The sequence below is a fragment of the Oryctolagus cuniculus genome, chromosome 9, assembly GCF_964237555.1.
Source record: "Oryctolagus cuniculus chromosome 9, mOryCun1.1, whole genome shotgun sequence".
Lineage (NCBI taxonomy): Eukaryota > Metazoa > Chordata > Mammalia > Lagomorpha > Leporidae > Oryctolagus > Oryctolagus cuniculus.
Window position 1 is genome coordinate 63,306,518 of NC_091440.1, and position 12,845 is coordinate 63,319,362.

Below are 12,845 nucleotides of genomic sequence, written 5' to 3' on the forward strand. Positions count from 1 at the left end.
GTAGAATTCCTTTCCAAGCATTGCTGATTGTATCCCTTAAGTATGTCTTGAATCTGACTCCTCTCTGACTCCACTGTCACCACCATCAGAGCCTCACCTCTAGTTACTGATAAAAATGCTGGGTTGTGTAGCCTCCCCCGTTGACCCTGACCTTCCACAATCCATTCTCATGTCATATCCAGAATCTTTTCCAAACATAAAGCCAATAGTGCTGTTTTGTTTGTTGGCTTCCCATTGCTCTTTGGAGAAGTGCAAGATTAATATGGTTTGCACAATACTGAATGTTCTGACCTTGCTTACCTCTCCAATTTGATTTTGAGCTACTTTCCTTCATGCAATGTACTTCCTTCACTTGGGCCTCCTTCCAGCTCTTCAAACTCATATGCTCATTCCTAACACAAGATCTTGGCAGCTGCCATGATGTTCAGTGTCGCATGCGCTTTGATCCATACTTCTATCTCTATTCATCTTTCAGGGCCGAGATCAAGTGTCAATTACTCTGAAAGGTCTTTCTTGGCTCTCTCAGCCCAGACCATGTTCATTATCAGAAAATGTGTTCCTTTTCTTCAGAATACACAGCTAACTCGTAACTTCATGTTCTTTCATTTGCTTATTTGATTACTTTGCCCTTTTCTCTAATGCAAATTCAGTACAGGAAAGAACCATGTCTGAATTTGCTCATTATTGCAGTTTTGCATGTTTGTTATACCAGTTGCATTTAAAATTTTCATTGGGATTGTGAATTTGCCTATTTTTCCTTTAATTCTATCATCTTTTATTTATATATTCTGAGCCTACATTATTAAACACTATAAATTAAAACTATTTTATCATCCTAGTGGACTTTGTTACCATCATAAAGCATCCTTTCCAGATTTACAAAGTACTTTTTAAATTATTGTCTTATTTTTATTGATTCCTTTATTTTTTATTTATATAAAGTGAGCATATTTCATGTATTACATGTATATAGGTTCAAGAGCATAGCATAGTGATACTTCCCACCCAACCCTCCATTTCGCCCATGCTCCCACCATCCTTCTTCCTTCCTTTTTATTCTTTTAATTTTACAATGCCATGCTTTCAATTTACTTTATAATCATATGCTTATCACGCTGCTAAGTAAAGAATTCAACACATAGGAAGAAGAAAAAAACACTCTTCCTCAACAGTAGAGACAAGGTCTATAAACAATAATAAAACCTCAAAACATCAATTTCATTCATGTACATTATAATTTTTTATACTCTATTAGTTAGCAAGATCAGGGAAAACCTATGACATTTATCTTTTTGGGACTGGATTATTTCACTAAGTATAATGGTTTCCAGTTGTATCCATTTTGTTGCAAAAGACAGGATCTCATCCTTTTTTATGGCTGAATAGCATTTCATAATGTATATACCACATTTTTTTATCCACTCATTGATTGATGGTCATCAGGGTTGATTCCAGTATCTTAGCTATTGTGAATTGATCTGCAGTAAACATGGGGGCACAGATAACTATTTCATATGCTGATTTCATTTAGTAAATTCCCAGAAGTGGTATGGTGGGTCACATGGTAGATGTCTTTTCAGATTCCTGAGGAAAACACCATATTGTCTTCCACAATGGCAAGACTAGTTTACATTCCCACCAACAGTGTATTAGGGTATGTTTTCCCCAACTTACTCACCAGAATTTATTGGTTTTGGTTTCTATGTGGTGGCCATTCTAACTGGAGTGAGGTGAAACCTCATTGTGGTTTTTATTAGCAATTCCCTGATGGCTAGAAATCCTGAGCATTTTTTTATGTGTCTGTAGGCCATTTGAATTTCCTCCTTTGAAAAATGCCTATTCAAGTCCTTTTCCCATTTCTTAACTGGATTTTTGTTTGTGTTATTGAGTTTCTTGAGCTCTTTATAGATTCTAGATATTAATCCTTTGTCTGTTGCATAGCTTTCAAATATTTTCTCCCATTCTCTCAGTTGCCTCTTCACTCTCTTGAGTGTTTACTTTGCAGGGCAGAAGCCTCTTAGCATAATGTAATCCCATTTGTTTATTTTTGCTTTTTTTTTTTTTGCCTGTGCTTCTGAGGTCCTGTCCAAGAAGTCTTTATCTATTCCAATGTCTTTCAGATATTTCCCAATATTCTCCTCTAGTAACTTGATGATATCAGGTCATAGATTTTTATCCTTGATCCATATTTTAAATATTCATTTTATTTATTTGAAAGACAGAGTTACAGAGAGAGGTAGAGACACAGAGAGAGAGAAAGGTCTTTCATCTGCTGTTTCACTCTCCAAATGGCTGCAACAGCTGGAGCTGAGCCAATCTGGAGCCAGAAGCTTCTTCTGGGTCTCTCACATGGGTGCAGGGCCCCAAGGACTTGGGCCGTCTTCCACTGCTTTCCTGAGCACATAAACAGGAAGCTGGATTGGAAATGGAGCAGTCAGGACTCGAATCAGTGACCATATGGGATGCCAGCACATCAGGCTGGGGCTTTAACACACTGTACCACAGCGCAGGCCCACCTTGATCCATTTTGAGTTGATTTTTGTATAAGGTTTTGTAAGGTAGGGGTCTTGTTTCATACTTCTGCATGTGGAGATCCAATTTTCTCAGCACCATTTATTGAAGAGACTGTCTTTTCTCCAGGGATTGATTTTAGCTCCTTTGTCAGAGATTAGTTGCTTGTAGGTATGTGGATTAATTTCTGGTGTCTGTATTCTGTTCCATTGGTCTCCATGTCTGTTTTTGTGTCAGTACTAGGCTGTTTTGATTATAAATGCCCTGAAGTATGTATTGAAATCTGGTGTTGTGATACCTCCTCTGGCTGTGTTTTTGTTGTTTTAGATTGCTTTAGCTATTCGGATTATCTCAATAGATGCAGAGAAAGCATTTGGTAAAATACAACATCCTTTCATGATAAAAATCTTTAAAAAAAAATTGTGTAATAGAAGGAGCATTCCTTAACACAATCAAGGAGTGTAAGACAAACCCACAGTTAGCATCATATTGAATGGGAAAAAGTGGGAAGCATTTCTAGTAAGATTGGAACCAGACAAGGATGCCCACTCTCACCGCTGCTATTCAATGTTAATTGTGGAAGTTTTAACCAGAGTCATTAGGCAAGGAATAGAATAGAAATCAGAGGGATACAAATTGGAAAGGAGGAAGTCAAATTATCCTGGTTTGTGGATGACTTGATTCTATATATAAGGGAACCAAAAGACTCCACTAAGAGACTGTTGGAACCATAGAAAAGTTTGGTAAAGTGGCAACACACAAATCAACACACAAAAATCAACACACAAAAATCAACAGCCTTTGTATACACAGACAATGCTATGGCTGAGAAAGAATTTGTAAGATCAGTCCCATTCATAATAGCTACAAAAAAATTAAATACCTTGGAATAAATTTAGCCAAGGAAGTGAAAGATCTCTACAATGAAAATTACAAAACATTAAACAAATAGAAGACACAAAAAATGGAAAAACCTTCCATATTTGTGGATTTTAAGTATCAATATCATAAAAATGTCCATACTACCAGAAGCAATTTACAGACTCAGTGCAATTCCAATCAAAATACTAATGACATCCTTCTCAGACCTAGAAAACATGATGCTAAAATTCACATGAAAACCCAATGTACTTCGACAGTAGATCAACTATGGCAGCTTTCTTTTGGTTATGGTTTCTATGCTGTTTCTTTGTTCTTTTACTTATTATTTCTGCATCCTTGTATTTAAGATGCCTCTATTGTAAGCATATTTTACTGAGTCATATTATGTTTTAGTACAATCTGAAAAATAAAGTTAAAAAAGCTTTCACATTAAAAATAAGTGCTGAAACTAGAGTTTTTACAAATTTTTCCATTTTGGGCCATGTTTATTTTCTTATGTATTTTCTTATCTTCTTTTGGGTTAATCAAATATGTTTTGTTACCTTCCTTTCACATCTTGGCATTTATATAATGTGTATAGCCTTCCAGAGGCTACTGTAGGGATTCAACATCAGTCCTGGATTTATTAAAATATAATACAAATGAGTGAGGTTTTGTTTTACTGATCCCTGTACAATGAAAGGACATTTGCACATGTAGACTTTATCTTCTTTTATGCTATCATATTCATGTATTTTGATTCTGCATATATCTAAAACCCCATAAGACACTACTAGTATTGGTTTAAAAGTCAATATTTATTTACATTTACCTACATATTTATCTTTCCTTTACTGATCATTCTTTCCTAACATTTTTGTTGTTGTTGTTTAGCATTACTTTCTTCAGCCTATTGAACTCTCTTGTGGTATTTCCTTCAATGCACATGAGTGACAGTTTCTTTCAGAAAATACAGTGTTCAAGGCTCTGGATCTAGCTGGAATTTGAAACAACCAAGAGTGAACTTTTTGAACTATTCCATTATTATGAGATCAACAAATTCTAGAGTTTTGGAAATTCTATAGATTAGTTATCCCACGATATTTAACAGGTAAAGTCTAACAGTCTAACAGGAAGAGAAGAATTTAGGGAGCTCCTGTAGATTTTTAAGAGACTAACAGATCAAATATTTTTTTATGAGCCAAACTAAAGTGTGTAGGACTGTATAGACAAAAGACCTATAAACATGAGGAAGAGATTACAAAAAAGTACATGAAAAGGTTAAAGGTGACTTTTAGGGCAGGCAGCACATCATGATAGCACACAGGAAAGGTTTCTGAGTGGCTAGACAAGTTCTGTCTGTGACAGTTCTAAAAGTATCTTAAAACAGTGTCTTCATCAATACTTTTTGGTGTTTTCTGTATTTTTATGATACAAAGATAAAAGTCAGTAAACCTAAACTTCAATATTTAAAATGTTTAAATTTATTTTATGTATTTATAGGCGGGGTGGGGGAGGGCGCAGTGAAGGGAGAATCTCCCATTGTCTTGCTCACCAAACGCCTGCAATAGCTGGGGCTTGGTCAGGCCAAAGCCAGGAACCAGGAACTCAATCCATGTCTCTCCTTAGGCCATCACTTGCTGCCTGCCAGGGTTTGCATGTAGGAAGCTGGAATCAGGAGTAGAGCCAGGACTCAAACCCAGCACTCCAGTGTGGAACATGCACACCCCAGGTGGCATCTTAATGTGAAGTACGTTTTTAATACTAGTTAGGCAAGAGTATCTTGCCCCTTGGAATAGTATACTATTGTCATGGTGTCCTTAATATCTGTTAAGAATCCAGTTGTCAGCTTTATTATTCTTTTAATTCTTTTTTTTCTTCTAGTTAATTTTACCTTTTAATCTTTTGATTTTTCAATTTATTTAATGGTGCACTTTGCTGAGGTTTACTTATATTTACCCATTATTGGATTTTTAAAGTCTCTTGTGTCTGTGGCTTGATCTCTTTCATCAGTTTTGGAAAAGGCTCTTCAAATTTTGCTTCCACCTATTCTTTCTTCTTTTTCTGTCTCTATATCTCATCATCATCTATCTATCATCTTCTATGTAAAACCATTGTGATGATCTACATTATGACAAATATCTCTTCCCTTTTTTCTTTATTTGCATCCCTTTCTCTCTCTTTGGTTAAGTATGAGTGTTCTCTATTGATCTACATTCTAATTCGTAATTTCTTTCTTCAGCTATGTTCAATCTGCTTTTAATTCATTTGTTGAATTTTGAATTTTATTTATAATATATTTAAGTTCTAGAATTTCCTTCTTATACTTTCAAAAATAAATTTTCATTTTCTGTTGAAATTCTCTAACTCATCTTCAATTTTTATGAGCACATTTAGCTCAATCTTTAAAAAACATCTGTGTCTAATAACTGATGTCTAGAGAATTTATATCAGTTGTGGATCTATTCATATTGTCTTCAAACAATATTTGGTCACTGGTTTGTCTTCTGGTATGCTAGCATTTTAAAAATTGAATAATTGAATATTGGACTCCACGTTTTGAAAAATTACAGTTATTTAATGGTCTGGATGATGTTATCTTTTTTTTTTTTTTTTTCAGAGACGATAATGCAAGTAGGCTAGGTAAATCATCATAATCCAACAGGGTTTGAGCAGATTTTAGTTTTTCCAAGAGTGTGAACCCAGTTTGCCTTTATGCTCAGAGTGCCATCTGTCAGGGGTCGTAAAGGAAAGCACAGGGTGTTTGTCAGTGTCCATCCTCCTGTCTAGTTCATGAACTCAGTTTTGTCCCATGAAATTGCTGCAACAAATGCTTCCAGGAGAAAGTGGAGCAGCAGGTTGGTCTAAACTCTTTGTATTTACCTTCTCTTGAAGTCTTGTCTACCAATGCCTTGCTGCTATGGGAGCCCTCTTATTCCTTCAGTTTTATTTTTAAATAATGTTATATATCTTCCCCCAGTTATTCTCTATGAAGTGTTTGTCTAATGGAAGCTAATTTGCCATAGTTGAAAAAGTAATATCTGTCTTTAAACAACTGCTATGTATTGATCATTTACCGAGGCCCTGTGCTCAGACTTTATAGAACTCTCCAGCACGTGTAATGAATTATTTTTACGTTTCTTTGTTTGGTCTCTGTCTCCTCCCTAGATTGTAAACCTAACGAGCCAGCAGGGATCACATCTGCTTGGCTCACCACCATCGTCTACTTATATTGAGTTCAATGGAGGCACCCAGTAAATATTTTGAATGAATTAAAGTAGGTGCTTGGTGTAAGCATTTTCTCTCTTTTATGTCATTTGATCTTTACCATAACCATATTAGGCAGGCATTATTTTCGCTGTTTGAGAGAAGACAGAACAAAAAAATTGAAGAGGGGAGTAACTCCCCAAGCTCATCAAACACTGAATGTTCTGTTAAACGCTTCCTGGACACCTTATCATTGTGCTTTGTACATGCACCAGCTTGTTATTTTTTTAATATGCAGCTATTAAAGTACCCTTCAGTTCCTTCTCTTTATTTTATTCTTCCTCCTTTTTTCATACGCCACATCTTGTTCATTGAGGTTTTCAGTGAGTGAAGTGGAAAAATAATGGACAATGAAGCGGATTGGCTGAGCAGGATGTCTGCAACGCACCAAGAACATGGCACACACTCCTTTCCCCACATGCACAGTGGACGGCTTGGGGACCTGAGTTCGTTTATTTAAAAATAGTCTTTTATTCTAAAAAATATGCTTCGTTTTACGAAATTCTTCTGTTTGCAGCAAAATGGATACAACTGGAGGACATCATATTGAATGAAATAAGCCAGATACAAGAAGACAAATACTGCATTTTATCCCTTATATTTAGGAGCTGAAATTGAGAAACAGACTAAAAGGAAAGAGATAATAAAAAAAGAAAAGAAAGAAATGTCTCTGTGTGTTAGTATTGATGCAAATATAGTTTTGTGAAACGTTGTTTTATACCTTTGTCAAACTGATGGTTAAGAATGTTACACTCTTATGGTTTTAATGATCTGTGATTACTTTAACATTTACTGTATATAGGTGATTTTTTTCCATTTAATGATTGTTTTTAGTCATTGTTTATATTCCCACTTAATTAGGGTCTTTTTGCCCTTTACTTGTTAAACTTATTATTTGGTGAAGTATTAAGCCTTAAGCCTTTTTACTGTAATGTAACTTTAAAGTATGTTATCTCAAAAGCTAAAAAACAAAAAAAGAAAGAAAGGAAGAATGAAAGAGGATGGGGGAAGAGAGGGGGAGGGAGGGGGGAAGAGAATATTAATTATGTTTTTAGAATTGTATCTACAAAGCACACTGAATCTGTTAAAACTAATTACAGATTAAAATTGAAAAATTACAAAAAAAAAAAAATGCTTCGTTTTATAAAGCAGAGTCAGTTCACAGCAAAATTATGCAGAAAGTACAGGGAGTTCCCACACACAGAGCGGTACATTTGTTACCATCCGTGAACCCTCATTGGCTTGCTCATTTTGATCCGTCTACACGGAAACCATCTGGGGAGTGTGTCTGCCCGGTGTCAGCCAGGTGTCAGCTACCTTGCATTGAGTCCTCTTCTGACCTGTGGTTAAAATTGAAAGTCTGTGCTTCTTTGTCAGCGTTTATTCTGTTCTTAAGGTGAGGGCATAAAGTTCACTTACCCCTGAACCTTGACACATTTCAGTATTTGCGTGCTCAAGACCAGGCAGTTAACTTTGATACTGCTTTCTTCAAGGAAATCAGGTACAATCTCGGGAAGCCGTAAATGGTCACATTGTCACGTCGCACCTGAAATCCTTGTGATGCTGCTCACACTCGCAGCGCGCTCTCCTCCTGCCCACCAGCCTAAGGTCTGGTTTGGGGCCCACAACATCTGTGAAGCCTGTTCTAACAGGCTCCATTTCACAACAATTTTTTTCCCCTCTTTGGCACCATATCTGGCATTCAATTGTCCTCCAGAAAGTCATTAACCCTCTCTGAGTCTCAGTTCCCGCATTTGAAAGTGTGGATCAGAAAACTTACTGATAGCAGGCACATAGTGGGCCCATTTGGAAGGCACATAGTAGGCAGCCAGGAAACATCTATATTCCCTCTTTCTTTACCTACTCAGGGAAGATTGTCTGAGGATAGGTATACAGCGTGGAAGACAAAACTATAAAGCAACATAAAAATGTGCCTGGACATAGATTGTCAGTATGACCACTGCGCAGCAAGACAAGGAGTAAACCCATTTGACAGTCATGGAGTCCTGGGAAAGCCAGGAGGAGGCTGAGAGTACACACTTTGAATGTGTGGTGGAGGAGTATGGAGATTTATCTTGCCGTGCGTGAGAGCCACGGTGAAATCTTGAGTGGGTGTGTCCTGTGATGACCGAGGTAATTGAACAGCTCAGACTGCCGTGGGAAGACGCTGGTGGCTGGGGAACGAGTGCAGAGTTATCAGCACGGATCTGGTCTGAGCTGATGCGGCCGTGCCTCGGAAGGCACCAGTGGAAGTGGAACAGAAGTGATCCGTGTGCAAGCTGTCTTTTCAAGTAGTTCTGTGGCTTCCATTTCTTCCACATTCTTTCTCAACACCATGATAGGGCAGGCGACAGGTGTTTACGCGAGAAAGTTCTTCAAAAGTTAGTGGAATTAAGAGCTAAGATTATTCTGGTGCAAACAAAAATTGAAATGCGTGCACAGGTTTTTCATAATACACACTTTCAGGAGCTTTCTGAAGACCCCTTCCAGGTATGAATTTCGAAATTTTCAAGTACTAAAATAAACATCTTTTAATTGCACTTTCAATAACTTTTTTGAAATACCCTCATGTTTTTTTCTAACTTGTTGAGGTTTTTAAAATATGTATTTAAAAGTAAATGAAGACGGGGCCAGCAGTGTGGCATAGCGGGTAAAGCCACCGCCTGCAATGCTGGCATCCCATATGGGTGTCAGTTCAAGTCTCAGCTGCTCTGCTTCCAATCCAGCTCTCTGCTGTGGCCTGGGAAAGCAGTGGAGGATGGCCCCAGTCCTTGGGCCCCTCCACCCGCATGGGAGACCCAGAGGAAGCTCCTGGCTCCTGGTTTGGACTGGCCCAGTTCTGGCCGTTCTGGCCACTTGGGGTGGATGAACCAGTGGATGGAAGACCTCTCTCTCTGCTTCTGCCTCTCTGATAACTCTGCCTTTCAAATAAATAGATAAATCTTTAAAAAAGAAAGTAAATGAAGATGATAAAATGTACCTCATTTGAGGGTTAAGTTATAAAAGCATTGTAAGGCAATGAACTGACAAGTCTACCACTCACCTCAAAGAATCGCCTAAAATATGAGTACAATATAAATAATTATATATAACATAATATTAGATCAAAACTATTTTTGATATAATATAGTGCTATTCTATTCTGGAGGCAAATAGCATAGCTATGAAAACCACTGAGAGTTCTCTTTCGGCACAGGCAGAAAGGATCAGATACTTGTTAGCATCAGTGTCTTGTTCCAGAACGGGCAAGGGGAAAGATGTGGTCATGGAGAATGCAGAGTTGTGTTCATGCAGAATTGACTATGGCTCTCTCAGATGTGGAGCAGACAGAAATGAAGCTGGGAGACCTACCTCCTTCATTCTTGCTCATGGATCCAGGCCCAAGCCTTCCTTCTCTGTGTGCAGTGGTATAAACTGAACAGAGAAATGTCAGTATGCAACCAACTGAAGAACTTGAGGAGAAATATGTTGGGATGTGGTGAGATTCAGGAAAGGATGCAAAAGTGAATCACTTTCAGGGAACTTGGGGACTTGAAGAGGGATGCCTGCTGAGCTGGCAGGGAACAGGACATCAGGTGAACAGTGCAAGTCTCTGTGAAGGGCATCTCCCGCAAAATTTGTTTCTAGAAAGCTCCTTTCCTTATGCATCCATGGTAATATCTCAGATAGCTAGCCTTTCCCTTTATCTATCAGAGATAGCCAAGGGGTCAAGGAAGAGAGAATCTCAATCTCTCCAGCCATTTCTTTAACACTAAAAACAGCATTGGGGAAGAGTTAGGAATACAGATTGTTATGGGTTTAATTGTGTACTTCCAAAAGACACATCGAAGTCCTAATTCTAGACTCATGTGAATGTGGTGTTACTTGGAATGGTGGTCTTTGCAGATGTGGTAAGTTGAGATCAGATACTTGAGGATGTGCCCTGAGTCAATGACTGCTATCCTTCTAAGAGAGAATTCCAGACAGTCACACAGGGAAAGGATCATGTGAAGATGGACGCAGGGACTGGAGGGACACATCTAAAGAATGTTGGTAGCCACTGGAAGGTGGAGAGCAGTAGAGATGGTTTCCCCCCTAGAACCATCAGAGGGAACATTTCCCTACGGACCTCGGCCTCTGGAACAGTGACACATTAAATCCCTTTGGTTGTTTGTAAGCCACCCATTTCATGGTTATATAGACATAGGAAACTAGTGTCCTAATACTCCATCACTAGCCCACAGAGATGCAGAGATGAAGCCAGGAGGCACCTAAGAAGACTCTGGCCCTAATTATGATTCAGGATCTCCAACCCAATGGGACCCTTCTGAAGCAAGCGGAGTTCCTTCCATGACCCAGATGGTGGTGGTTTCCCTTTCAGATCTCAATGAGCACTTTATGCACTAATTTACCCTTCTAGGATTCAGTACTTTCTGATGGTCCGAAGATAACAATCCTTATAACCCTTGTCCAGGAATGTTGCATGGTTTCTTAAAAATTGGTCCTTGAGGGTGATACAGTTAAGGAGTCAGGGGTACAAGAGATGTTGAGTTTGAGTATTATATGACTAGAAACCAGAATCCCACAGTTACATACACACAGTTAAAGATGAGGAGGAAACAAGGGATTTCCAAAAGCCCAGAAAATTTCGGGCAAAGTGAAGAAGTTGCAGTGCAGTCCATCCTGATAGATCTGAGGTCCCCTTACTCCGGGAGTTCCTGTATTTCACTGAATGTGCCGAGGAGATGTTGTCACCTGGATTATTCCAAATTCATGTCACATTTTGGAAATAATTGTATCACTGAGTGGCTGTCAGTTTGGCATGAGATTGGAGCTCTTCTTTGAGTAGTGGTAATGGGTTTATGGGTTTGTGTTGACTCAGCCCACTGTCTCACCCCAGTATTTATCACAGCCATTTCTGGAAAGGGGAAGGGAAGTTCACACTCATTAACTAGACCACTTGGGCGTTTAGCCCTGACGTTGCTGTCTTTAGACTTGATTACCAGTTCTCAAGAGAACCGTCAAGCTCAGCTACCATTTGTTGATACCCCTTGTGGCCCAGACCCTAAGTGTTCTTGTGTTGTCATCCTGCTGATTCTCATCATTGAAGTGGACTTTATACATAAAATCTGAAAGGCTCAAAGACCTGCAGTAAGGGAGATTGGAATACAGCGAGGCCTCCCTACAAGGACCTGTTATTTGCCCTGTTATAACATTTAATATGATGAAACACAGTGCTTACCAAGGGGAAAAAGATACCTTTATGCAGTTCCTGTGCTTTGTACATTGTTGGCCCAAAACACCACACTGTGCAGCTGCTTCTACCCGCCCCGTGCCTTCTTGGGAAAAGCATTTTGGTGTGGTTGGCAGGATTTCAGCACTGTGTGTTACTATTGGAAAAAAAATATGAGTCAGGAATTTAGTTGGACTTGGATTCAGCCCTTTTGGCCTGCATGTAGAGAAGGAAGTCCAAATCTCTGAAACCTGGAGAAGGAAGCTTCTGGACCTGAACCAGGGTGACTTTTCTTCAAGAAACACCCCAATACTGAAACAAAGAACAAAATCTCTGCCTCTTTCCTGGCCCCTTCATTTATAAAACCATTTCTCTTGCTTTTCACCTGGCTGGCACTTGCTAGACATTTTGTAGGTGCCTGGAATTCCCTCTCCAGGAAAGCCACCTTCCATCTCCTGACTGAGTTCGGTGTCCCTCCCATGTTTGCACAGTCATTAACTTGCCCTTTAGGGACTTCTTTTCCTGCTAAACTGAGCTACTCAAGGTCAAGAACAGGTCTTATTCTTCTAAGAAACACTAATCCCTAGCAACTGTTGCGTGAATAAATCAATGAAGGTGGCCAGTCCAAGCCTTCATGATGAGTATAAGATTAGGATATAAATCCAGGGTACAGAGAGAACCGATAGCTCTGACCTCAGGTTTCAGAAACTTCTCCCCACTCCCCTAGCCCTTAGAGCTTGATCCTTTCATGGCCTCTTCAGTGATGATACCCAAAACACCTTGGGGGTTTCACCTTTGTGTATGAAGTGGGAGACTTCAAAGGAGTTCAGCTGCTAAGGTTGGGACCATATTCATTCTAGGACACTGACAGCCACGGGTCCTGAGTTGGTGGGTTCCTAGCAGGGAGGCAGAACAGTACCACTGCATTTGTGTGGCTCAGGGTGCTCACGGTTGAGGAAATAGGCACCCTAGGATGCTTCCTTCCCATCCAAGT